Below are 22,484 nucleotides of genomic sequence, written 5' to 3'. Positions count from 1 at the left end.
CTAGAGGACCACAGGTTGACTACCCCTGGTATAGACCGATCTCATCAGATCTCAGAAATTAAGCAAAGTAAGGGAGACCACCAATGGTCTGCAATGGAAAGCAATGGCAAGCCACCTCTGCTTTTTCTCCTGCACTGAATGACGCTGAGGTCTCCATAATTCAGCTATGACTCAATGACACTTTATGCACAAACGCTGTCAACTACACTAGGAAGATCCCGAGACGCCCCTCCAAATGCTCCAAGGTTTAAGATCGTACCCAGAAAAATGGCAGATGTGGGGAATGGAGGGGAGGGGATTGTTTTGGGTCTGAATATTGAATGTTATGATCGTGGTTTTTAACTTTGTATTTTATACCTATTGTCAGCTGCTGCGAGTTGGCTGGCCTGGACCAGGAGCAGTGACCTATACAATTAATTGATAAGTAAAACTAATACGCAATTTAACAGTAAATTCTCAGGCTCGTAGAGAATCTCTCTCTCTTTCCTATCTGAACAATAGAATTGGTAACATTAATCTGTCGCCTGTTTATACATCTGCCAATCTAAGTGGAAGGTCTGCCTTTCTCCCCGTTTCTAGAAACCTTTGCTAGCCTGAAAAGTGCAGCCAGTCAGGTCCGCATGCTCATTTTGACTAGAGACGGGAACACATTACGATAATGCTAACATGCAAACATGATGCAAACATGATGCGCTATCTTTCCCCATTACTTGATGTGGTACAAACCAAACTCTATCCCAGGGATAGTCAAACTGCGGCCCTCCAGATGTCCATGGACTACAATTCCCATGAGCCCCTGCCAGCATTTGGGGCTCATGGGAATTGTAGTCCATGGACATCTGGAGGGCCGCAGTTTGACTACTCCTTCTCTATCCCATCTGAAAGCGGAGTTGCTCTAGTCTGCCAAAGACTTGCAAAAACAGGAAGATCGTCATGCAGGATTGCATTATGGTCTTTGTTGAAACTTAATTCAGATCTGATTTTAGGCACCGTGTAGTCCTAAACCAAAGTGGGTGTGGATACTCTGAGAGGAAACATCTTAAATTTCCCGGATGCATCAAGTATAACCACAGCTGAAAACCAGGGGGGAAATGGGTTTGTGCTACACACCTCAGCTCCTATTAATGCAAGAACGTTCTATAAACGGGGCCCACTTTCCGCTGTGCATTAAAACTGAACATCGATTCCCTCTGCGGCAGGAGGGAAGAAGGAACTCTACCACGGGAGAGCAAATTGCTCGGAAATAACCTGAGTGAGAGGAGGAGGAAGAGATGGAAGGTCAAGCTTCGGTATATCATAAAAAAAAACATGACAAGGCCCATAAATCTGTCCCGGAAGCCCACAAAGAACCTCCGCGAGACGCAAGAGCAACATTAAAGAGCAGAAGGTCAAGAATGAGATTTTGAAACACTGGCAGAATAACTGCACAAACAGGAAGACACCATGTGTAAATCTCAAGATTAAAGAAGCCCGCAGCATACTAAATCATGTGTGGCAGGCCATCTTCCCAGAGTTTTCCGAGCACTGTGACACTTCGAGAAAGCTCAACGCAGAGTTCTTCAACCTATAGCTCTGGACCCCACCGTGGCTCAGAACAGCACAAAATAAGACTCTTCCACCAGGAACGTGAAATCGTTCATGCAAGGTGTGCGGAAGGATGGATGGAATGTCCAAATAGTCGATGCGGGGAGATTTTTAGGAGACAAAAGGGCTTCCTGAAGGCCCTTTACAGATGTGAGATGAACAGCTGCCAGTAATCCAAATGCGAAGCACGGAGAGATTTACGCCGATGTCTTAAAACAATTCCTGCAGGGTGCTCCTGCAGATATTTATTACTGTGGATATTTATGACTTGCCTCATGTGCATGGCTTCCTAACAAATGACTGGCAACAGCCAGTGCTCAAGCTGCAGAAGCTTTATGGGTTATTGATCAACATTTCAACCATCAGGAATGTTAAGGTGCAGATGTGCAGCTATGCACATTTTCCCGGGGTGGAAGAGGAAAATCTGGTCGCAAACTACTGCTGAAAGAGTGATCTCCAACATGTGTGAAAGCTGCAGTAGATGGTCAGTGTTCTGGATACGATTTATTTATTCTTGATTGATGAATTGATTTGATTTTTATACAGCCCCTCTTGAACAAGCCGCCTCGGGGATCAGCCTTTCACCGATCAACAGAATAGCCTTAAAGCGATCAAAAAATTGGTTCTTATATGCCGCTTTTCTCTACCTGAAGGAGTCTCAAAGCAGCTTCCAACCGCCTTCCCTTTCCTCTCCCCACAACAGACACCCTGTGAGGGAGGTGAGGCTGAGAGAGCCATGATATTACTGAAGGAGAGCTGGTTCTTACATGCCACTTTCCTCTACCAGAAGAAGTATCAAAGTGGCTTACATGTCCCACCCCAAGTACTTCCTCCTCCATCCGGCTTGCGTGTCTGTCCACCAGCCACCCAATCGCCTTCCTTCCCCCACCCCTGACCACCCCCTCCTCCTTCCACTTCCCTCTGAGGCTCGGAGGCTGCAGATCCCTGCTGCTTGAGAGCTGCCCCTGCCGGTGAGTTCCCTTCCCGAGGGTCTCCAGCCTGCAATCTTTTCAGGTCTTGGGGGGAGGAAGAGGCCATCCACAGAGTTCTTCCACCACCACCCTGGCACCCGTTGTATTCCTGAATGCAACGGGCTGGGACCCTAGACATTTAGATTATTCTGGGAACAAGAAGGAATTGATGCATTTCTTGCTGAAGGAGCCTTGGGTCTCCGTGTGATCGCTCGCCATTTCCCGCTGCAAGGTGCATGATAAATACCAGGCTTTGCTCAGTTCTTCTGAGAACGCTTTTTCATTTTTAATTAAACCCAAAAAGAAAAAAAAAAACAGCTGACTAAGAATTTCTGCGAGAAACCAGAGGGACTTAGATGGTTTAATTGGCCTCTGATACCCTCAATGAATGCTGCTTTCAATAATTGCTTGGGGGAGGGAGCAAACCAATTATGCACAAATGCCCATGTTGGCTCTGTTTACATTTGGCCTAGTCCTCCTACTGCTGGAACTGTGACGTAGGTGCTCTCTTATCTTCTATGTCACACCAGATATCAAAAAAAAAAAAAAAAAAGATTGGATTCAAATCAGAAAATGCCTGGTGACGGGACCAATCCAGGAGTTGCTGGACACAACCGGCAGCTGCAGCACAATCCAGGATGTACCCAGAACAGGCAGGGCAGGGCCGCAGTCCCTAAGTTCAGCCTGGCAGCCAGGTGGAGCCAGTCACAAGCCCTGACTGGGAAAGGGAGCTGCCCTGAGGCAGCTACAGTGAAGAAAGGGCTTCTGGGCACATCTTAATGCCACTTTTCTCTACCTGTAAAGGTAAAGGTATCCCCTGTGCAAGCACCGGGTCATGTCTGACCCTTGGGATGACGCCCTCTAGCGTTTTCTTGGCAGACTCAATACAGGGTGGTTTGCCAGTGCCTTCCCCAGTCATTACCGTTTCCCCCCCAGCAAGCTGGGTACTCATTTTACCGACCTCAGAAGGATGGAAGGCTGAGGCAACCTTGAGCCGGCTGCTGGGATCGAACTCCCAGCCTCATGGGCAGAGCTTTCAGACTGCATGTCTGCTGCCTTACCAGTCTGCGCCACAAGAGGCTCTACCTGAGGGAATCTCAAAGCGGCTTCCATTCGCCTTCCCTTTCCTCCCTCTACAACAGACACCCTGTGAGGTGGGTGAGGCTGAGAGAGCCCTGATATCACTGCTCGGTCAGAACAGCTTTATCAGTGCTGTGGTGAGCCCAAGGTCACCCAGATGGCTGCATGTGGGGGAGCGGGGAATCAAACCCAGCTTGCCAGATTAGAAGTCTGTACTCCTAACCACTACACCAAGCTGATACAAGTGTTCTAGCCAAACACAGACCGGACACTAAATTTTCTGTATTTTCACTTCTTCCACCACCTAAGGTCCACTTTCTCAACCAGGGCTTCATGAGACCCTGGGGTTTCTTGATGGCCCTGGAAGTGTTTTCTGAATGGGTGGGAGTTAATTAATTTTTTAATATATTTAAAAATTTTGTTAAGCATTTATTGGGTGAAATGACCGTATGTGGTCATTGTGACACATCCTACTTTTCCAAAATAGCCAACGGTGGGCATGAAGGGGGTGGGGAGGGGTCTCGGGTGGGCATGTACATAGCTATGCTTCCCAACCATATTCTGCACGATCATGCCATTTCTGGGGTTCCTTGAAGCCTGAAAAACATTTCAGGGGTTTCTCAATGGTACAAAAAGTTGCGAAAGTCTGACCTAAAGAAAAAACACAGATGGCTTTCTAATGGCCTAAGGACTCCAACAAGACAGAAATAGTGACAAACTTGTTTGGGTTATGTAGGCCAGTGGTCCCCAACCTTTTTATCACCGGGGACCACTCAACGCTTGACAATTTTACTGAGGCCCGGTGGGGGGGGGGTAGTTTACTCCTCTACTCTCAACCACTGCCCTGATGCTCTCTGTTCGCTATGGTAATGTTTAAACATCCCTTAAAAATAAGATACTGCAGACACGCCACAAGAATGAACATAAGGAACATTTTAACTCATGACAATGACAAATCAATGGGAACCCTGAGCTTGTTTCTCTGCAACGAGATAGTCCCATCTGGGAGTGATGGGAGACAAGGACACCCAAAGTGTGTTGTAAAGGGCCGGGGGGGGTGAAGTAAAGGGCCGGGGGGGGAGAAGGCGTCCTTCGCGGCCCACCTCCAATTAGTCAACGGACCACATGTGGTCCGCAGCCCACAGGTTGAGGGTCGCTAATGTAGGCAACACATATTCCAAAAGCACACCCTTTGCCAATATGGTTTGGTTGCAGTGACCTAGCCACCGTCCAACCAGAGTAAATTATCACAGGCAAACTGATGGATGGAGCCTCTGAGAAGGAAATTGAACAATGAGCAAAAAACAATAGGGCGAAAAATGATGAGCCTGGGTCTCGACCGGGGAAGCAAACAGCCCCAATGCTCCGGTAACGTGCGTTCTTCGGACGGCAGCAAAAGGGTCTGTCAGGTTTGTGGGCACGAGTGATACATCACGAAATTCACACAGAAGAGAATGCTTACTGGGGGAAAGTCACAGTAAAGCTGTTAAAAAAAGACACCCAGTCCTACAGACTCCTGTGGCACCTTAAATGCAACACGAGGTTTAGCATGCTGGAGCGCACAAGGTCAAATGTACAAAGCTATAAGCAAACTACAAGCAGGAATTCAAAGGCCAAATGCAAAACCTCAATACAGAGGCCGCCGGAAGCAGAAATGAGGAGAAACCTCATTCACAGAGTAGTTCAGCAGTGGAATAGGCTGCCTAAGGAGGTGATGAGCTCCCCCTCACTGGCAGTCTTCAAGCAAAGGTTGGATACACACTTTTCTTGGATGCTTTAAGATGCTTTGGGTTGATTCCGTGTTGAGCAGGGGGTTGGACTAGATGGCCTGTGTGGCCCCTTCCAACTCTATGATTCTATGCTTCTAAAGTAAAAGGAAGGATCCCGATTCACATTGGAAACGGCTTTCAAACAATGGATCAAACCGGGGCAGGTAATACAATCTCTCTTGCTTCTCTGCATGAAAGAAAATGAAGAAATCTGTGTATACAGAACACAGGCGCATTAGGGAGGCAACGGAGCCTTCAACACGTCAAAAGTTCACGACATGCAGTGGCAGACCTCCTCTCCCTGTTGTCTGATGGGGAACCGCATCGGTTTTGGAGATCCTGATAAGAGGGCCAGCTGAAGACGGAGAGCCAGAGTCATAGAATCATAGAATAATAGAGATGGAATGGACCTCATGGGTCATCTAGTCCAACCCTCTGCACTATGCAGGACACTCACATCCCAGAAGATTGTCAAGGGCAGTGCCCTTTGTCCCTGTATATTATGTCTTCTGACCCACCCTAAGCGGATAGCTGCAATACTACCTGTACAGGATGTCCCTTTGTGGTGTCTTGGTGCCAAGTGTGATTCTATGGTTCTGATTCTGTGGTTCTGCAACAGAGACAAGGCATTCCAAATCGTTTTGAGTGGTGCTGCTGCTGCTGCCGTTCAATAGTCTTCCATAAAGGTATGTTTCCTGACGAGGTGTTAGGAAAAGTCACAGCGCCGAACTGGTGGGAGCCGTTCCTCCCACCCCAATGAGGCGCTAATCCCGTTTCTGGCTGCACATAAAGGCCACCGGCATCAACAGGGATTCAGTATTGCAGGGCTGCTGCCTTCAGCTCCAAGGAGTTGCTTCTGCAGGTGCAGACATAAATTTTCTTCATTCGCACTAATTCATTTCAAGGCAAGGGATTCAATGGGGACTTGAGGAGGCAGAGAAACGGGTCTTTCTTTGCCAGCCTATGAACAGAAGCGAGGAAGGCTATTTTTTTTTAAGCAGTATACATACATCTTTCCCACACTGACGTGGCTGTAATAATCTAATTGATCGCTAAATTGCAAAATGGGCTTTGACGACAGAACTCTAGGAGCGCATAACTTGGAAATTAAAAACCCTCCAGTGTCAGCCAGCCAAAGCGAGGTGTTTCAAAATCTCCTAATTCCAACGGGCAACACAAAACTGTGCTTACGTTTTATTTGTTCGCTTGTTCATTTATGGGCATGGCGCAATCAACACTTCTCCTGACACCTGCCCAGTATTTTTAGGAAACGGGTGGAGCTTTTGCCCAGGAAGGTTTCGGATTGACCGTCAGAGATTTGCGTGGCTGTGCAGATTCTTTTTTTAATTGGCTTTGATAGGAACTGCCACCACAGCACATTCACGGAAGGTAAGCTACAGCGGCCATTTTCCTGGCTGGCTCCGCCTCCTGTGGCAGCCATTTTCTAGAAGTCCCTGCCATGCTGTACCAGAATTCCAAAGCTGCCCGCAGGCTCATAAAAGGTTGGGGCCTCCTGCCTTTATCCTATGTACTTTTAACCATAATATACTTTAGCAGCTATCATGGCTGATCCTCAGGAGAGTCATGCTTGAGGAAGGCCTGACCATGAACCACTGAAGCCAGTCAGAATTTCTTTCATAAACATCGACACCCAGGATAGCCAGGTAGAGAAACAATGCAGTACTCAACAGGTGATTTCACTGCCAGTGGAGGTCATCATGACCTCTAGCATTCATAGCTTTAAGAGGAGACTGGATTTACAGAGGTGAGATCCATCAATGGCTACTCGCTGTAGCAACTTAAGAGAACCTCCATATCCACAGGTAGCACACTTCAGAATACAGTACTGGGAGGTGAAGCCCTCTGTTCCACTTGCCAGCCCTCTAAGACAGGGATTCCCAACCAGGGGTCCGTGGAGGGGGGCCACGGCCTTTCTACCTGAATGGATTTGGCCCCCAGGTAGGGAACCGGCTGCCTCCACCTAGAGGGCTCAGTGGTTAGGCTGTGGAAGTAAAAATCAAAGGAGAGTTGGATGTGTCATCTTATGGGGCCCTTTGGGCTGTCTTCTCAGCTCCTGCCATTTTTTTAAGCCAACATGAGGTGGAGCTGCTGTAGCAGTAGTAACGGTGAGGGGGAGCGAAAGAAGGGTGAAGAGTGTGGGTGGTGATGTCACTTCCTGGGGGGGCGTGGCCTGCTGACATCACTTCCGGGTTTCCTCGAAGCTTGAAAATTCATTTCAGGGGCTGCTCCACGGTCTAAAGCAGGGGTAGTCAAACTGCGGCCCTCCAGATGTCCATGGACTGCAATTCCCAGAAGCCCCTGCCAGCATTTGCTGGCAGGGGCTTCTGGGAATTGTAGTCCATGGACATCTGGAGGGCCGCAGTTTGACTACCCCTGGTCTAAAGGTTGAAAATGGTGCTCTAGGCCGATTGCGGCTACTGTGTGAAGCAGGGCCGGTCCGATCCAGGAGGGCTCTCCTTCTGATGTTCTCACGGAACTGAACAAGTGACTCTGAAAAGGCAATGGAAGCATTTCGCCCTGAACTGCAGCGCTGCTCCCCTTTCCTAAGAGGGTCTAAATGCCACAATAATTTGTGTATGCAAAGTGAGATATTATTAAAAGCTCGCCGGGGAAGAGCACCATATCCAACAGCAAAATTGGCATTTACCCTCTCATTATACGCTCTTCTGACTAAATTTAATCCGTATTATACCTGTTAAGTGGTTATAAGGCAAGACGCGACGTTGATTTAGAGCTAATAGGACCATTTAATATCAGGAAAAATGCAAAATGCTGGGACGTGACTTTGAAAAGGGCTCACCTTTAGCGACGTTCGGAGGGCTGCCATTTTTATTCCAGTTGTGTGCGCAACCCAGAGTCACTCTGGCTGCCGAAAAAGCAAGCGAAACACCCGCTTTTTATCCAAGCCGGGCTTCTTTTTAACAGCCGAAGTGAGCACTGAAATGTGGCAAAAAGACCAGACAAAGAATTGCTTATAACCACATAGAGCGGCAGCGTGGTGTTAGCAGTTGAGTGACAGCCTCTAATCTGGAGAACCAGGTTGGATTCCCCACTCCTCCTCCATAGGCAGCCAGCTGGGTGACCTTGGGCTAGTTGCAGTTCCCTTAGAGCTGTTCTCACAGGACAATTCTCCTAGGGCGCTCTCAGTACCACCTAACTCACAGGGCGTCTGTTGTGGGGTGAGAAAGGGAAAGCCAATCTGGAACTCCTCCAGGTAGTAAAAAGCAGGGTCTATAGAAACCCAGCTCTCATTCATTCATTCATTCATTCATTCATTCATTCATTCATTCATTCATTCATTCATTCATTCATTCATTTTATATTCTATTTTTGCTAACCATGCCAATAGAATTACTGAGTTGCCCCAGACGACACACGTGAAATTGGATAGAAGTGTTGTCCCAGGGCAATCCCCCATTTCATTGGAGTCGCCCATACAGCTGGTACCCCTCAACTCACCTTAGCTTGTACCTACATGTCAGCTTGGAATCCTGGTTACCGTTTCTGCAGCCACAGGGACTTCCACTCACAGAGTGTGATTTTCCTGTGTCCTTCGCATGGGAGCCCCAAACAATCCCATTTTGGGGCTCCCTCAGGACAGGAGAGTGAGGAAAACCACACCCCACAAAACAGAAGGCCTGGTGCCCATGAAAACACCAGTTGCAACCCATCACATCTATAGCAATCAAGCTACCTATCAAAAACTACAAGTAGGTGAGCAAAGATGCTAGGATATCCCTTAGGGAGGGAGGTACAACTACAAGTTACAGTGAGGCAAACTGGTTCAGACCAGGGACTCCCAACCAGGGGTCCACGGACCCATGGAGCTCTAAAGGGGGCGGATCTGTGGCATTTCCCCTCCTGCCTTAATGGATTCGGTTACTTCCATTGCTCCCCCTCCCGTGTGTGAGTTCTCTCCTGGTTTCTGCACCTGGGAGGGGGCGGAGCCTACACGCCTACTCCCACCTTAAACCGCATCCCGTCTCTCCCTCCCTCAGTCCCCTTCGAGCCTGCTTGTTAACGTGGGTGATGATGTCACTTCCGGTGACATGCAACTTCTGGGGTGTGTGGCAGGGAGGCGTGGCCAGCTGACATCACTTCCAGAGCTCTTCGAAGCCCGAAAAATGACTTCAGGAGCTCCTCCATGGTCAAAAGGCTGGTTTAGACAGATTTAACGAAGCTGTAAAAAAATCAGGAATCTAGCAGAACCAAGGGAGTTAAATAGAACTTTCATATCCAGATGCAAATTACCTCTGCAAGCCAAATGCTTGGGTCAGGAAGGGAAGGGAAGCTCCTGCCTATGAACTTTAACAGGTATCTTGGGGAGCAACTCTTGGAAGGAAGAGTGACTATTGGGTCACGAAGATCACTGACCAGATCCAACCGGACAATTCCTCCACTGGATCCAGCTTTGAGAAGGCTTTCACCAACTGACAAGTGAGGGGGTTGTTGCTTAGAGTAGGGGTAGTCAACCTGTGGTCCTCCAGATGTTCATGAACTACAATTCCCATGAGCCCCTGCCAGCAAACGCTGGCAGGGGCTTATGGGAATTGTAGTTCATGAACATCTGGAGGACCACAGGTTGACTACCCCTGGCTTAGAGGGTTGTTTTTGTTTGGAGCTGTACAGAAATATCCACATCCCCAAGGCCTTTTATTTGCAAGGATAAGAAACACAGAGACAGCCTTCTACGCAGTTTCGCAGTGTGAGGTCAGTGTGGCTCTGATCGGTAAAGGCCTGGTACCTCCTTAATTACGCTAACGGCCAGCTTTTATGGCATCTAAGACCTGCAAATAAAATCACATCCCTTTAAACCCCATTTTAACGGCCAGGTTTTAGGTTGGTGCCGTTTCACGTTAACTCGAGATACCTTCTGCCCTTCACCAACGCAAGGCTCCTGGCCACGTTCCGAGTTTGTCATTTCCATTCTCTCTCCTCGTGGTAAAGCGAGACCCTTTGAATCGGATCCAGGGCCTGACACAGAAGGGGAAGAGCATGGAAAACCGACAAGGCAGGGTGGCCTATTTACGGGCACCCTAGACACAGACGCAGCAGCGAGCAGATGACAACGAAGATCAGCGCACAAAGACAAAACCGCCACCTAAACATGCCGGCAAACTATTTAAAGCGTTGCTAGGCCGCATTTCTGCTCAACTAGTGTCCCGAGACTGTGAATATCGAAACATGGGAAGTGCATTTAAATCAAGGTATATATAAAATGACCCTGCCCTGGAGAGCCCAGGAGGGGCCAAACACATCAGATCTCAGAGGCTAAGCTGGGTTGGCCTTGGTCGGTAATTGGAAAGGAAGACTACCAAGGAATACCAGGATAGTGAAACAGAGTCAAGCAATCTCTTGCCGTGGGTCGCCATGTTGGTCTGAAGCAACAGACCCAAGTACAAATCCAGAGGCACCTTTCATACCGACCATGTTTTAATCAGGACGGAAGGTTTGGGTTTTTTTAATACATGCACACTTCTTCAGCTCTCTGAAGCATGCTACGTTCCATCGGCAGCAGGATGTTTTTAAACAATTCAAAGAAAAAAATACAGACATAGAAAGGCGACACAAGCAATGGGAACGGCCAATAGGACTTACTGAGAGTACGCTAAAAAAAACCCTCCGCTAAAATAAAAGAAGAGTTCACCCTCCTGAAGGCAGAGAAATCTCCCTTGGGAGGGAGTCCCAAAGTTTCAGGGTCATGGCCAGCCGAGAAGGGCCTTTCTCGGGTTGGCCCCCCTGTAGCCTCAGGTGGTGGAAGCACCGAAAGCAAAGCTTCTGAAAATGACAGAAATGGGCAGTGGTCCCCAACCTTTTTATCACCCAACAGGGACCACTCAACGCCTTTTACTGAGGCCCGGTGGGGGGGGTAGTTTACTCCTGTACTCTCAACCACTGCCCTGACGCTCTCTGATCGCTATGGTCATGTTTAAACATCCCTTCAAAATAATATACAGACACGCCACAACAATGAACATCAGGAACATTTTATTTTCATGGAAATTTTAACTCCTGACAATGACAAATCAGTGGGAACCCTGAGCTTGTTTCTCTGCAACGAGACAGTCCCATCTGGGAGTGATGGGAGACAAGGACACCCAAAGTGTGTTGTAAAGGGCCGGGGGGGATGAAGTAAAGAGTCGGGGGGGGGGGAGGTGTCTTTCGGAGCCCACCTCCAATTAGTCGAAGCACCACATGTGGTCCGCAGCCCACAGGTTGGGGATCGCTACCCTAATGTTCTTAACTGCAACTCACTGGGTGTTCTTTTCTTTCTCCCCTCAAACCTGCCACAATCCTTGCACCGCCATCCCTTTGAGTTCCACTTGAAATGCAGTGATGAAACAGCCACCAGGAATCCTGGGGTTCCGTGCACCCCAGCGTGGTGGGGCTAAGGATCTCTACTCCACCCACCACCTCAGGCACAACAGCCTGCCAGCCCTGATGCAATCACAGACCTGCACGAAATCAGCTCCGCTGGACCCCAGCGATTCAACGTTCCATTTTGACCTGCCTACAGGGGGGAGGGGGCTGCCACATTATGTGTCGTGTGAAGGTTTTGGAAGAGTCTCAGGGTAGAACTCTCTCTCTTTGTTCGATTGCTGCCACCAACTGGCCTTTGTAGGAACTGCCCCCTGGGAGGGTCAGAATTGCACCCCACCCTCCCGGTTTCCCTTCCCACCCAGTTTGGAGGCCTCACCTTTGTGTCTCCCTCGATCCGATTCGACCTGGATAGCCCAGTGAGCCCAATTCTGTTGGACCTTGGAAACTGCACAGGGTCTGCCATGGCCAGCACTGGAAGGGTGACCTCTGAGAAATTCCAAGGTCATGATGTGAGAGTAGGCAATGGCAAATCACCTCCAAACATCTCTCCTCTAGCAGCTGGGCAATCAAAGGCTCTGATGGCTATATAGCACACATCTAACTATTTATGTTGTAAACCGCCCTGAGACGTATTTGGAGAAGGGCGGTCTAAAAATGAAATAATAATAATAATAATAATCTATACCATAGACTAGGAGTACTCAACCTGTGGTCCTCCAGATGTTCATGGACTACAATTCCCAGGAGCCCCGGCAAGCGTTTGCAGGCAGGGGCTTCTGGGAAATGTAGTCCATGAACATCTGGAGGACCACAGGTTGACTACCCCTGCCATAGACTGATCAATAAATAATTCTGCTAGCCAGCATATGACAAAAAGAAGGCTGAAAACTGAACAATCTAGCATGGTGAGTGGTCATATGAATGAGCTAAAAGCTAACGTAAATCAGCAGGCACCAGAATCAGGAACAGGAAATCAAGTAGAACCATGAAGAAAGCAGGACTACATTCCCTGGGTGACCTTGAGCTATTCGTTTTCTTAGAGCTGCTCTTGTAGAGCAGTTCTCTTAAAACTCTCTCAGCCCCCATCTCCCTCACAGGGTGTCTGTTGTGAGGAGAGGAAGGGAAAGGTGTTTGTATGCCACTTTGGGATTCTTTTGGATAATGAGAAGCAGAGCATAAAAACAGCTCCTTCTCTTCCTCCTCCACTGGTAATGTTCAGGATGGAACTGCTTTGCAATGGGGACGGAATGAGTTCAGGAAAGTCACCCGGATGGTGGCAGCCCTTTCCTCTTTATCACATAAAAACAGCATCTCAGAATGACCCTGCACCGAGCAGGGGGTTCGGCTGGATGAGAGCCAAAGGTTAGGGATAAAGTCAATTTTAGAGAAATACAAACAGTTTATTGTAAGACCTCGAAGGTTTAAAGACCATAAAAGAATATCAATTTGGCACGCCTAAAACATTTAAAAGAGCCTCTTGTGGCGCAGAGTGGTAAGGCAGCAGACATGCTGTCTGAAAGTTCTGCCCATGAGGTTAGGAGTTTGATCCCAGCAGCCGGCTCAAGGTCGACTCAGCCTTCCATCCTTCCGAGGTCGGTCAAATGAGTACCCAGCTTGCTGGGGGGTAAACGGTAATGACTGGGGAAGGCACTGGCAAACCCCCCCCCCCCCCCGTATTGAGTCTGCCATGAAAATGCTGGAGGGCGTCACCCCAAGGGTCAGACATGACCCGGTGCTTGCACAGACCTTTGCCTTTAAAACATCTAAGCGCATATAATGCGAAAAAGTTCAGACGTTGGCTTAACGCGTTTCGATCAAACAGATCTTTTTCAGAGGTCAACTGCACAGTTGCAAACAACAAATGTAAACCGCCCTGAGCCTTCGGGGAGGGCGGTATATAAATCTAAATAAATAAATAAATAAATAAATAAATAATAAATTCTTACAGTTTTCAACAGGAGGGGGTAGGACTGGATGGTCCCTTCTATCTCTCTGATTCTCTGATTTTATTTGCCGAGCCTAGACCTTCCGATCACAAGAACCTTCACTGTGTCATAGAAGGTAAAATGCAGCAGTCACTTTACGGCCTCCAATAGCAGCTCTTTCATGACCACCTTTTTGTGGCTTCGCCCACAGCACAGCGCCCGAATTTGAGACGTGGCCACAAGTACCAAAAGGTTAGGAACCCCTGATACAGCCAGTGTGTATCCCGCCCTTCGTCTACAGCAGGGGTAGTCAAACTGCGGCCCTCCAGATGTCCATGGACTACCATTCCCATGAGCCCCTGCCAGCTGGCAGGGGCTCATGGGAATGGTAGTCCATGGACATCTGGAGGGCCGCAGTTTGACTACCCCCTGATATACGGTCATGTCGAGCTGCCTCCCTTCCCAAAACGGCCACTGATAGGCCTGGAGGGGCCGCAGGTGACATATACATGGCTTTGCTTCCCAACCATATTCTGCGCAATCGTGCCACCTCTGTGGTTTCTCCCTGAAGAATGTTTCAGGGCTTTCCCAACGGTAAAATTTTAGGAAGTCTGATCTAGGAGAATGTCTGCCCATAAACCTGAGCAGCTCCATAGCTTTCTTTTCAAAAAAATCAGCACTTGACTCCAAAACTGGCTACGTTTATAGCAGAATAAAGCTTCCCAAGCTGGCACCTAAAGATGGGATAACGGAGCTCATAACCGTGCCTTTCTCTCCCTCTGACATAATCCATCAACCGGGTTGCGGCAGGTCGCGGTGCAGGATGACCGCGGCCGAGATAACATAAGCGGAAGCGAGAGCAATCGCTTTGTGTGGGAGAGGGGAAGAAAGAGTGCCCAGGGGACAGGCACTACACGGCCAAAACGGCCAGTCGGTGGGAGAAAAGGCTGCCTACTGCTCACGGCTATTACCGCTAGTAAATAGTACCTCAGAGTCAGCACTCTGCCAGCTTGGTGTAGTGGTTAGGAGTGTGCAGACTTCTAATCTGGCGAGCTGGGTTTGATTCTGCACTCCCCCACATGCAGCCAGCTGGGTGACCTTGGGTGTTCGCCACGCACTGATAAAACTGTTCTGACCGAGCAGGAATATCAGGGCTCTCTCAGCCTCACCTCCCTCGCAGGGTGTCTGTTGTGGAGAGAGGAAGGTAAGGCGAATGTAAGCCACTTTGAGACTCTTTTGGGTAGAGAAAAGCGGCATATAAGAACCAACTCTTCTTCTTCTTCTTCAGTAATATCAGGGCTCTTTCAGCCTCGCCTCCCTCACAGGGTGTCTGTTGAGGGCAGAGGAATGGGAAGGCGATTGGAAGCCACTTTGAGACTCCTTCGGGTAGAGAAAAGCAACATATAAGAACCAACTCCTCTTCTTTTTCTTCAGTAATATCAAGGCTCTCTCAGCCTCACCTCCCTCACAGGGTGTCTGTTGTGGGGAGAGGAAAGGGAAGGCGACTGTAAGCCGCTTTGAGACTCCTTCGGGTAGGGAAAAGCGGCATATAAGAACCAACTCTTCTTCTTCTTCTTCAGTAATCTCAGGGCTCTCTCAGCCTCCCCTCCCTCACAGGGTGTCTGTTGTGGGGAGAGGAAAGGGAAGGCGACTGTAAGCCGCTGTGAGACTCCTTCGGGTAGGGAAAAGCGGCATATAAGAACCAACTCTTCTTCTTCTTCTTCAGTAATCTCAGGGCTCTCTCAGCCTCCCCTCCCTCACAGGGTGTCTGTTGTGGGGAGAGGAAAGGGAAGGCGACTGTAAGCCGCTTTGAGACTCCTTCGGGTAGGGAAAAGCGGCATATAAGAACCAACTCTTCTTCTTCTTCTTCAGTAATCTCAGGGCACTCTCAGCCTCCCCTCCCTCACAGGGTGTCTGTTGTGGGGAGAGGAAAGGGAAGGCGACTGTAAGCCGCTGTGAGACTCCTTCGGGTAGGGAAAAGCGGCATATAAGAACCAACTCTTCTTCTACCACAGAATGCTCGTGAAATATGTTTACGTGGAGGAGCGACGTCCACTGAGATTTTCCCAGAATCCACCAGAGCGCAAGAGTGCAACCATCTGCTACGCTTGAATCCTGCACTCGGACACAACGTTTGTGCTTTTCATGAGTGCACCTGAGAAGGGGGGGGGGCACCAACTTTTTTCAAAAATAAGATTCCTGTCAGAAAACTGTGTCCTTGTGTTCCCTCAGACCCCAAACCCTGAAGTAGGGCCTTCCTGGCCAAAAACTCTCCATGAGGCCTAGTTCACAGGTGTAAAGGCCTAAAGGTCTGAGCTCTTCCAAGCTTCTGGTTGGGGCCAATGACTTAACAACATCCATGCCCCCCCCCCCACCAAGAGATAACTAGTCAGGAGACTTATGGGCAATGATTAATCTGGAGGCCGCTATTACTTAAATACTGCTCAATACTTAATTAGGTTTTATCATTCTTTATTACGGGGTAGTCAAACTGCGGCCTTCCAGATGTCCATGGACTACAATTCCCATGAGCCCCTGCCAGCATTCGCTGGCAGGGGCTCATGGGAATTGTAGTCCATGGACATCTGGAGGGCCGCAGTTTGACTACCCCTGCTTTATACAGTGCTGGTATCCTAATACAGAGCTACCGGTGTCTGGCTCTTCCCCTGAACCCCCGGATATATCAGCAGTATCAAAGGTACCACTCCCTCAGAGGCCACGATCCTCAGATATGAGGGTGAAACTATGGCACAACTTCAGTTACAGATGTCTCAGCCAGCCTGGCATCCTGGCTAGAGTGCTGGACTAGCTATCTGGGAGACCTGGGTTCGAATCCCTCCTCATGCCATGGAAGCTCTCTGGGCCCGTTACCTTGGACCAGTCTCAGCTTAACACACCTTGCAGAGTTGCTGTGAGAATAAAACGGGGGCAAGGAGTATATGTTGGTGTGGGTCCTCGTTGGGGAGAAAGATAGGGTATAAATGAAGTGCATACATTTTTTAAAAAATTAAATTTAAAATGCAGCTATCTGGAAGGGAAATATGAGGAATATATTAACCGGGGCCATAGCTCTAGATAGCCCAGGCTAGAAACATCTCATCAAATGTCGGAAGCAAAGCTGGGTCCGTATTTGGAAAGAGAGACCAGTGAGGAAGCTGAGGGTGACTCCTCAGAGGCAGGCAACGGCAAGCCAGCTCTCACCTTGAAAACCCCACAAGGTCATCCTGACAGTTATAACTTTTAAAAAGTGTGGAGAAGAAACAGAAGAAAATGGGTACGTACCCTTTCTTTTCCCATACTGCTTCCTTACCTGGGCCCATTCCGCACACATTGGATAATGCACTTTCAATGCACTTTAGAAGCAGATTTTCCTGTTTTACACAGCTGCAAAAGCACACTGAAAGTGCATTATCCAATCTCAAAGGGACTATCTGGCTTGAAAAAATAACGCAGAGGTAACATCCTGCCCACCCCCACCCCCCAGGGCTTTTAATTAGGGTTACGTTGTTTTGAAAAACAAAAAGCGAGGCCATATTTCTTGGCTGACCAAACAAGTGGTCACTGTGAAAAGTCTACTGTTTAAGCTGTTGTGACTGCTACCAACCAGGATAATTCCCCAACCTTCCAACCCAAAACAGGATGTCTTTATTAGCTTATGAAAAAGAGCCCCAAGAAGGACAGACGCAAAAGAGGGGGGGGGGGGACAGGACATGGTTGTGTCTGTAGTTCTGCTGAGGAGGGCCAAGCTTGGCTTCCCAGGGAGGATCCTAAGCCTGTCCTGAAATTGACCAATGCGTGGCTAGATCCCTCTGTCAGATCCAGTCAATTTCAAGTGAAACTGACCAATAGCATGCACTGACAGGAAGATCCATTGTGTGGCTTTTGTATACAAGTTGCCACACACTTCCTTGGGAGTTAAGACCACCCTGAACTCAATGGGACTTACTTCTGAGGAAACATGCATAGGTGCTTACTGCCCATGTCTCTTTGTAGGGACTGGGTTAGATGACCTTCTGCAGTTCCCCCTTTATCTCTATCCAATGTCTCCTGAACACTATTTACAAAGAGATCCAGTGGGCTTGTGTGAATGGAGCACTGAACATACACACACATGAAGCTGCCTTCTCCTGAACAAGACCACTGGTGAAGCACGGTGAAGTGGTTAAGAGTGGCAGCCTCTAAACTGGAGAACCTGGTTTGAGTCCCCACTCCTCCTCCACATGCAGCCAGCTGGTTGACCTTGGGCTAGCCACCATCGTCTTCGGGCTGTTCTGGCAAAGCAGTTCTCTCAGAGATTTCTCAGCCTGACCTAACTCACAGGGTGTCTGTTGTGGGGAAAGGAAGGGAACTGTTTTTATAAGCCATTTTGGGACTCCTTCAGGTAGAGAAAACCGTAGCAAGAGTCCTCCAGAGTCTGCAGCAAACCATTTTCACATCTCTTCCTGCCTGGCCCTTTTAACTGAAGCAAAACAGCCATTTCCTTAGAATCATAGAATTGGAAGGGACCTCCAGGGTCATCTAGTCCAACCCCCTGCAGAATGCAGGAAATACATAAATACATAACTACCTGCCCATCCACTGGGACCCCAATGCTGTGTCCAGATGATGCCTCCCCCCAGTGGGGACCTGATCTCTAGGGCCTGGAAAACAGCTGTAATTCCAGGGGCCACCTAGAGCTAGATACCATTGTTTGCCAATCTTTGAAGCAGAACAGTGGAAGCAGAATAACCCAGCCATGGAGAGAATTCCTTTGTAACACAGGCAGCTGCTTCCGGTCACATGTCTGTGACGTCACACGCCTTAAGGGCTCACAAACCATCCCATGAGGGCTAAAGCCCAGTCCAGAGGGAAACGGCTTTATCCTGAGCCAAGCTCTTGGTCTACCCAGGCCAGTATCGTCTACAGATTGGCAGCTGCTCTGTGGAGTCCCTGGTTTTCCACATCACCTCAGGACCGATGCTTTTTAACTGGAGATGATGAGGATTGAACCTGGGATTTTCTGTATTCAAGGCATCTACCATGGAGCCATGTCAGTGGGTGGGCAGAAGGGACTGTGTCGGCGCTGGGCTCTTGCGGCCCTTTCTTGCATGGCCAGGGAAATGCTGATTGCCACTTTGGGGTCAGAAGCCAAATTTCTCCAGACCAGACTGGCCAGGGATTCTGGGTTGTCGTTGTCGTTGTGTTTTTGGGGGGTGGAGTGAACATCATCTGGGCACGGAATTGGGGTCACTGTGTGTGGGCAGGTAGTTGTGAGCTTCCTGCATTCTACAGGGGGCTGGACTAGATGACCCTGGAGGTTCCTTCCGACTCATTGTTCCTAGGATTCAATGATTGTATGGCCTCTCCCCACATCACTGAGGGGGGAGGGGAGACCTTGGACTGAAAAGCAAGCAGACAAAACTTCAACAGAGCACATCAGGCAGGGGTAGTCAACCTGTGGTCCTCCAGATGTCCATGGACTACAATTCCCATGAGCCCCTGCCAGCGTTTGCTGGCAGGGGCTCGTGGGAAATGTAGTCCGTGAACATCTGGAGGACCACAGGTTGACTACCCCTGACATAAGGGACTTCCTTCTCAGTCACTTTGAAGCACAAACACACCCAAGTTTCCAGGAGCTGTAAATCAAGGCAGCAGCCAGACTCCTGCACACCAGAAGATGCAACCTAGTTTTCCCGGCTACCGGTTCTGCTCCACCTCCAATAGGGCCAGCTCACTGGCTGGCGAACAGCTGAACCGCCCAGCCTCTAAACTGGCTCTCTCTTCCCAGCCATTCATAAAGTTAGCAGAGGGAGGAGAAGGGAGCCCCGAGTCGGTTTCCGAGACTGTCTCCCCCCTCCACCACCATTACAATAGAAAGCCCCAAAAGATGCTCCCTCCACGTTATCGCCAAGAGAGGAGCTGATGAAATGTACCCCCTCCAGCAGTTTCTTTGTAGGTAGATGAGGCAGAGGGCTTGGGGGTGTTCGCCCGTCTCTCTCTACCTAGTAATGTTCCTGAGGCTCGCATTTATTTTAATTCGATCGGGGACCGCGGGGATCATCGCCGGATCCTCGGCACACTCAAGCCGAGAAGGCGCAGAAAATTAAAGCGGAAGGCGAGAGGGAAGAGAAAGCGGTCCAGATGCACAAAATCCTGTTCCCTGGCCAGTTTCGATGGGTCGTCAAGGGGGTGGGAGGGTGTATTTTGGTTCCCCCCTCTTCTCAAATGCACGGCTGCAATCGAAGGCACACGAACCCGCGAGGAAGCCTCAGAAAGCTGCAAGCCGAGGCATCCTAAATCCAGCAAAGCCTTAGTGAGTTTCTGGTGTGCCACAGTGCAAGGAGACGTTCCCATCTGGAAAACCGGTTGATTTCTAATTTAACAGGGCTGGGCTTTCCTTTCTCCCTCCCCACCCTCCACCCCCCCAGTTTTCTATAGGGGAAGTTTCATCCAAGTCGAACTACAAATGCATGGGGAGGGGGATCTCTCCCAAGCCCCCCCCCTCCCTCCCTCCTTGCCTCCAGCCCCCGGATGGAGGCTGCAAAAGTCATTAGCCGCCAAAGCTGCTGGAGAGATCTGAGCAGCCTCCGCCCCACCTGGGGGGCGAGCCGGCGGCTGGTTCGCGCCCCTCCAACCCCCAAAAGCTCCTTGCCTTTAACCTTCTGGGCAGGACACAAGACCCTTTGCGACGACCTCCCCCCCCCCCGGTCCACCTCACTGGAGGGGGGGGGCGGCTCCACCGCATCTGCAGCGCAAACCTTAGCAGCGTTACTCAAATCCGGCCAGAGTCGATGCCCGTGTAAACGCCCGGGCTTTAAACCGGAGCGAGCTCTCTTCGGCAGTGCCGCTGTTTTGCTCCGTAGGGCTCCCATCCAAGTAAAAAAACAACGTGCCTCATTCCCCCACAGTATAGCCAAAGGCGCCGCTAAGCTCAGGATCTGGAAAGACAGATTCTCCTGGAGGCAGAATCTGCGTCCCGTGAAGGAAATGCACTCTGCACACGCCCAGGAGCACGCCGCGCTCGGCTAACGACGCGGTCCGGGAGGCAGATGGCGGGGCTGCCTCAATCCAGGCTGCACATCGACCCACAGGGATCAATAGCGGGGGTTGGGAGACAGACAGCGGCCCACAAACAGCGGCTGCTCAATACCGCGGCAAGCATTCCTTCTCCTCTTTCTCTCTCTCCCCCCCCCACCCCAGCCCCAAATTCCCGCGGGGAATCTCCGGGGAGTGGATTTCTCCGCCTCCCCTGCAGGAGCCGCCGCAGCCGCCGCCGCCGCCGCTCGCTCGCCCCCGCAGTCCCGGGAAACCCCGGGGTGCCTCCTTCCCGGTCCCACCCCGGGGCAGGCCAGCCGCAACCCCCGCCGGCGCGCTTCCCCGCACGCCGCAGGATCGCCCTCCGACGCGCACCGAGCACGCTTCTTGCTAGCCGTGGGATCCAAGCGGGCAGCCCTCCCCCCAGGAAACACAGCAGAAAGGCAACGCAGAGGGAAAGGGGCTGGGGGATCGCGTCTCTCCAAGCGGCCGCGGGAAAACGGGTCCTCTTCCCCGCCCCCCCTAAAAAGAAGCGCCCCCGACCGCGTTTCCAAGAATCGGCGCGCAGAGAGGAGAAACCAGACCGAGCCTGCACCTTGCGGAGCGGCGCTGTGGCTCGGAGCACATGTGCGCAGAGAGAGGAGCGGGGACGAAAAAGACCTTCCCCCCCCCCCGCTCCCCGGAGGCTTGCCCCAGTTTTAGGGGAGGGGGGGTTGCACGAGGGGAAGGGGATTTGCTCGCTCGCTTGCAAAAGGCGAGGCGGGAGACCCCCCCCCCCGAAGTTTTGCAACTTGCCACCTGGAGCCTCCACGTTGCAAAGAAAAGAGGCGCTTTTATGAACGCCCCCCCCCCAGTAAAGCAAGCGGGGGGGGCACACAGAGCCCTGCAAAGGCAAAGCGGGGCAAGTTTGCCAAAGTGGGGAAGGGGCCATTTCTCCCCCCCCCCATTTCTCCCCCCCCCCAGTCCACCCCCCCCCCTCCTCTGTGCCTCCGGCTCGGTGGTCCCTCCGCGGCTGCCACCCCCCGGGCGACGAGACGCGCGTTCCGAGCGGGGACCCCAAGCACGCACCCTTTCCGAGGCGCCGCCAGCCGGGCGGGAGAGAGAGAGAGAAACTCAGCTCCGGAGCTCCGCCGTCGCCTTCCCGCAGGAGGGATCCATGGGAGGAGAGAAGGGGAAGCCGGGCGCCGCGTCCGCTTGGGGCCGCCGCCGCCGCGGTTGCTGCTGCTGCTGCTGCCGCTGCTCTTGATCCTGCTGCTGGCGTCGCTCTCCGCCTTCCCGGCGCGGCGTGCGAAGCGGGACTGGTGCCGAGTGGAGAAGCGCTCTCGGTAGCAGCAGCGGCGGCGGCGGCGGCGGCAGCTCCCGGCTCAGGGGGCTCCGAGGGGAGGAGAGGAAGCGAAACGCGGCGCGGAGGGGGGGGGGAGCGTGAGCGGAGAGCGCTTTCCTAACTGGCCGCGCCGAGCACAGCACAGCGCAGCCTGCTGGGGGTGGGAGAGAAACCCCCCTGGCGAGGGGAGCGGGAGAGAGAGAGAAGCAGCGCCCTGGCGACGATGCCGCGATGGGCCAGGAAGGGGCTCCGGCCCGTGGCTGGCCACAGGGGGACGGGGTCGCGCGGGGCCGAGCCAGGTGATCCCCCCCCCCCCTCTTGCCAAACGCCTGGCCCGTCCGCCTGGGGGGCTTCCGGAGCCGATGCGCCGCCAGATCGCGCTGGCGGCGAGGCCCGTTCCGCGCAGGTTGGAGAAGGCACTTCCAGTGCACTTCCGAAGTCGGTTTTCCGGGAGGATCCAGCCGCAAAAGCGCAT

General features: G+C 51.2%; 1 protein-coding gene across 5 annotated transcripts in view; it reads right to left on the bottom strand.

Annotated features, from left to right (window-relative positions):
* The window catches only part of FAT3 (FAT atypical cadherin 3), a 570,888-nt gene extending 548,843 nt beyond the window's left edge, over nucleotides 1–22,045 (bottom strand). For all 5 annotated transcript variants that reach the window (XM_077341425.1, XM_077341429.1, XM_077341428.1 and 2 more), the window contains exon 1: nucleotides 21,754–22,045. The gene's annotated coding sequence lies outside the window, so the exon portion shown is untranslated. The remainder of the gene's footprint in view (nucleotides 1–21,753) is intronic.
* Nucleotides 22,046–22,484: the final 439 nt, after the last annotated feature.

Source organism: Paroedura picta, chromosome 6 (genome assembly GCF_049243985.1).
Source record: "Paroedura picta isolate Pp20150507F chromosome 6, Ppicta_v3.0, whole genome shotgun sequence".
NCBI classification, from domain to species: domain Eukaryota; kingdom Metazoa; phylum Chordata; class Lepidosauria; order Squamata; family Gekkonidae; genus Paroedura; species Paroedura picta.
The sequence above is the reverse complement of the archived record's forward strand: the minus strand, read 5'-3'. Positions and strand labels throughout refer to the sequence as shown.